Below are 6,039 nucleotides of genomic sequence, written 5' to 3'. Positions count from 1 at the left end.
CAATTTATTTTAATTTTAAACCCTACGGAAGGGTTATATAAAAAAAATAAAAAAATATAAACTGTTTGCAGGGAAGGACGGCGATTACAATATCGTCTCGGCCCATCGGGTTTGTACATGACATAGGAGTCGTGGCCCGAGTCGACTTCAACGGTTCATCCACCGTCTGGTACGGGAAGTAAGTCCATCGAAACACTCGCGAATCTCCTGTAAGCGAGTTACTGTATTCCTTGAGGTGATTTATTGATTGAGGACGAATTTGGACTGTTTTTAAATTCCTAGTAAAGGGCAAGGCCTGGCCAATACAAGATAAGGGTTCGGATTTCATCACCGCTCCCTTCTTGCCCGCCTTAGGAAAACGAAACCTAACGCGAACCCAAGCTTTAAAATTTGGAATAGAACGAGACCGATAGGGTAATGAGCTTAATAGGAAACTCGTTCGAAAAATATTGGTTGCTCTTTAAGCACACTTCAAAGTTCATGATGGTTTTTGTGAGTTGAATGCGTGACTGCGCCGCCTTCTAATGCGGTGAGGCCTTGGGTATCAAAGATCTACTAAGCTTCCCTCCCCTCGATTCAACTTACATTAGCTCGGATTGATTCCAGAGGGGTGTGCTCAAATTGTAACGAATTCCTTTTCGAAGGAATATAAGCTGGTCTAGAAAACAATCTAAGTGAAGCCATCATGTTTTTTGTTTGCTAGAAATCTTTAGGTTTGTTTTGGTAGAGTCGAGTCGGCCTTGTTTATGGTTGTGTAGAATTCCATTGCAATTAAGAATGTCGAACTGGTATGATAGAATCCAATACAATGAGTATCGACCTGAATTTGAATATGGACATCATCAGTTTTTATGACCATGGTGGGAATAGTAGTTGGGAACGCCAACCTTTTCAAGGTTATGGTTCATACCATGGTGAGCCCAATTACTATCCACACGCGAATTGGTCTTACGAGCAAGAAAATCAGGAACACTGTAGTACTGGTTACTCGTTTTTGGAAACTAGTCCTGATTATGATATTTCTGAACCTGTTCCATCTCTAGAAGAGACCCAACAACGGATTGAAAGGACGTATAAATGTTTAGTTGCAATGAATAGTTCAAAAGAAGAGTGTACACGATATTCTGAGATAATAAACGAGAGTGGTGAACGTATAAGTGTTATGCTCAGTGAAATTCAGGCACGTCTAGAGGCAGAAAATGAACAATTGGCTAATGCTGCTCGAAATAATCTAAATTTCCAAAATAGGGTTTCTAATTCTACCCTTGATATCAATAGTGAATATTTGCCTAATTTAGAGGACGAGGTTAGAATTGGTAACACTACTTGTTTTGATAAGGTTCGATCATTTTCATGTTATTATAGTGATGATTATGACGAGGATAGTATTGATGAAGACCATGAAATATGTAGGCATAGTGATCAGGAATTTGTTACTCCGATTGAGCTTTATAATGATAGTATTGTTTCTAATACAAATCCAAATAATTTTAATAATTATTCACCTATTCAAAAGGATGTGGATTTGACTAGAGATACCACCGTTTTAGACGATGTAGTTCATGATCCTTTAACCTGCAGTATGTTGGATAATCCATTATTTGATGTGCCTATCAGTGAATCGGAGGAGGTAACTATGATTAAAACCTTAGTTTATGAACCTTTCTCTGATAATCCTTTATATGATTGTGATGATGGTTTAGAGGAAAGAGTTTACCCTGAGAATACTGTTTTAGAATCTAGCGATTTAGAAACACTAGTCTTAGAAGATGATAAACTCGTAGAAATGAGTGAGGATGAACCCAACTTAGAAGAATCTATTGACCATTTCCAGGAATCCGATGACCTAGAAATTAAGGAAGTTGTGACTAGTCTTTCTAGAAACACAGAAAACTCTAAGTTTGGGGGTGATTATCATTCTCCGTGTGCTTTAACTCTTAGAAAATACCCTCCTGTAGGACTTGACATTTGTGCCTCAACCATCTTACAAGATTATCTTCATACACGTTTTCCCGAACCTAATGATGTCCAGAAAGAAGCTCAGTTGTTAGAAACCCATCCTCTGGTTGATGTGGTTAACCCAGGCTATGATACCAAGATTGACTTTGTTTTCCCACCAAAAGATTTTCAACCAATTGTGGGAACTTTTGATTTTAAGATGTGTTCGTTATTAAGTTTTGAGACTAAACCTAATCACTTTAGGATATTAGGGTCGAAACATTTTCTTAAGGAAGACCACCTCTTTCACTGTGGTCAACTATGTAAGTCATATCTGATTGACTTAGAGGATCCGCAATTATTTAGGTTATTACTTCGTGATTTTAAGTTCGTATTTGAGTTTTTACAGACTCTAAGACCTAGTGATTCGGATCCCATCTATGAAGAAACGCAGCCAATGAAAATATTCTATTTAGACCCTTTCATAGAACCTGAACCTGAACCACAATTAGCGATAGTTTTCAGGAAACTAGGTAAGGGCATGCTTTTCTTGTCCATTTTCTTGGTTCACTGCAGTTTCCTATGGTCAGCTCTATTTGATTTTGAAGACCCACAGTTATTTCGTCTGTTACTTTATGGTTCGAGTTTACCAATCCTTTTCTAAGTCTGGCTGAAGACTTTAAACTTAGCACTTCTTGGGAGGTAACCCAATCTCATGCAACACAGTAATATCCTTCCTTAACTCTTTTGCTTCAAATAGTAACCGTTTCTCCTTGTTCATGCTTTTAATTTCATCTTTAAAACATTGAGGACAATGTTAGATTTAAGTTTGGGGGTGGGGAAGAAACTTTTTGTTAGCTTTTAGTTGCAATAAATAAACTCCAGAGCATAGAAATTTATGCGTATTCAGGATGGCACTAACTAATCTAAGTGGATGGAAGCATCTTGGTTGTAGGAGTTGAGGAACCAATCTAAATAGATGGAAACATCTAAAGAGTCTATTCATAAAAGCACAGAGCTCAGGTGTTAGAAATAACATGATAGTTTCACCATATCTCGTTGAGTCCTTTTCACTTCTATTTTTATTTTATTTTGTTTTTAAACTATGTACTCTAAGTGATTAGGTGGGGCTCACGATTCAAGTTTTTACCAATGCTAGGGTGACTTAGAGTGATTGAGATAAAAAAAAAAATGAGACCAGATTATTTGACCAAAAGGAATAAATTCAATAAAGTCGAACACTGGTGCCCTTGTATATGCCAGTTGTGTTGACCTAGAGTTAGGTTATCGACCATTGGTTCCCTTGTATATGCCAGTTGTGTTGATATTAGTCAGGCCGGTATCGCAGTCCATTAGGATAGGTTCATTCTGGCAGTGGCCTTCAGACAGATATGTGAAACATCGATCATTTGGTTAACATCAAAACCATCTACATTTTTCTATTTCCATCTCTTTTTTTCTTTCCATATGATTAGTTTGACTCCGAATATGATGTCCATAGTGCAACAATCTGAGTAGAGCTCTGTCACTTTATATGAATTTTAGTATGCTTGAGTGTAAACTCGTGTACAACAATTGGAATTTCGCATCAGGGTACTTCCTCCTGTAGTATTGTAATCCAACCAAGGAGATTCTTTAGTGCCTTCCAAGGTTCGTTGTAGATAGCTAGGGTCTGGAGTAAAGGTTTTGTGGGTACACCTCTCGTAAACCCTCCGGAGAAAACACTCCGCCACTAGGCCCACCTAGTGTTTTAACGGCTTGCTGCACGTGCTAAGTGTAGTCATTTTACTTTCTAGATTAGATTTGCTCGAGGACTAGCAAATAATAAGTTTGGGGGTATTTGATAGACACATTTTTGTGTCTAATTTGTCCTCAATGTCCGTATTGTTGGAACTCTTTTTTTGTACTAATATTGTGTTTTTATGTATTTTTAGGAAATAAACATTTTTGGAAAATTCGGCTCGAAAAGTTGATTTTGGCACCTGGAGGACAAGTGTTATTCAGACTCTCACTTTTGGATAAGGGGTAACCTAATTACTAAGGGGCACCCCCAAGTCACCCCCAAGGCATCTTCTATTCGCACCTCAGTTCAGGATAAGGGGCATATCATCTTCAACATTCAAATTCGTGTTTTGGCGGGAAAACCATTTTCACTCCTGACAGAATTTCGATCGTCAAAATGAAGGGGTTATGGGTCGATTCAATGGCTCAAATTTGGTATAGAGATGTGATATAGGTTAAGGAACATATTATGGGTGACATGATCGATCAAATTTGGCTGGAATTTTCGGTATGATTCACACACCCAAAACAGAGCACGTGTACTGTAACACGAGCAAAATTGAAGTTCTTGTGTGCGTGGGGGAGTTCTGCTGGCGTTGGAAGAGTGTTGAGGCGTGAATAAGTCGAATGGGAGCGTGCAGGAAGCAAGTTGACGTGAGAAAATTCTTTAAATGGCAATTATTCTCTATTTTTGGCAGCGAGGAATAATCGAATTAAAGAGAGTATATACGCAATCAATGGTCGGATTTTTGGCCTCAATTCACTATAAATACACGTACAATTGAAGTGAGAGAGGGTGTCGAGAGTGGGGAGGAGAAGAGAGGAAGCTGCAGAGGAAGAATCACCAATTCTCTGCTGCTGCTGCTGCTGTTCGTGATGAAGATGAAGAACACGAAGAACAGACTTGCAAGAACCGTCGTTTATTGACAGTCGTAGTTACAACGCGCGACAACGACACTTCAGCTTTTTATCGTTCCTTTTGTAACGGTTGAACAACGCCTTTGCAACAGTTATTTCTGTTGCGATTTTTCTGTTCAATTGTTTTACTCCCTTTAATCAACTTTTGAGCTTTATACATGTATTTTGAGATTATGATTAATATGAGGAGCTAAACCCCAAACTGGGGCGATGGAGGAAGCCTTATTTCACACTTGGGTAATTATATTTAATTCTTTTCATGACTTTTGCATTAATTTTAATTGAAATTATGATTTAAATTAATTAGTTATGATTTGATTTGATGGGTCATGCTTATCTTAGATGATTTGATGTCTCATGCTTAACATTTACACCTAATATTTTGAGAATCTATCTTGGAAATAAATTAGAGTCGATATATTTAATATATTTTTCGAGCTATTATTGATAAAAGAATTATTATTTGAACCTTAAGAAATGAATTTGGCGGAATCCTAGTCCCAGTACCTCTCTACCAATTTGTCAATATTTTTGTATATAATTTTTATAAATCTAAAAATCCTTCACCTTCACAAGTCTTAGAGTTCAAATCATCCTTACCACTACTACTACAACCCCCATTAAATCTCTAATCATGGCGTCATCAAACCACCTCGTATCAGACGTCCTCCAACTAAGCAAGAAATGGAAGATCCCAAGTATTGTCGCCTTCATAGGTTCGTCAACCATCCTACGAGCGACTGCAATAGATTGAAGCGCATCTTGCAGGAGAATATCGACTTATGGGAACTTCAACTGGGAACTGAAGGAGTATACAAAGACCATCTTCCTATTATAAGTTGTTGCATGCTTTCTGGGGACTCCATCTATAAAATTGTACAGTCAACCATAGAGCATGTATGTGAAATTCTCTATTTCTCCAAGGAACAACGTCAAGATATCTTTGCCACTCTAAATTGTGTTGTATCGGGCAAGAGACTACCTTCGATCGATGAAACTACCCCCAAGCCCAAATCTCTTCTGGAAGACATGATTGGCATATATGACTGGGGATCTTAACCACTGCTCATCTTGGAGATATCGAGTTTGGAAAGGTGCTAATTGACGTAGGCACTGATCTCAACGTTGGCACTATCCAGACTCTGAAGGATGCAAGGATTCCAAAGCGAGGAGCTACTCGTTGTCCAACCATAGTGAGGGACTACGAAGGGAAGTCCATAAGTGCCTACGACTGCATCACTCTTGAAAATGCAAGATCGTACATACAGATGCTCCACGCACAAGTAAGTCTTATCGAATAACCTCTTTTACGACCGGATAATCCTCATCTCATCAATAATTGGGGACTTGATTCGATCATCAACCCAACTGCGACTAGGAGATGTGAATAGGAAGTTGTTC

The sequence above is a fragment of the Papaver somniferum genome, chromosome 7 (assembly GCF_003573695.1).
Source record: "Papaver somniferum cultivar HN1 chromosome 7, ASM357369v1, whole genome shotgun sequence".
Classification (NCBI taxonomy): Eukaryota; Viridiplantae; Streptophyta; class Magnoliopsida; order Ranunculales; family Papaveraceae; genus Papaver; species Papaver somniferum.
Note: the sequence above shows the minus strand (reverse complement) of the source record.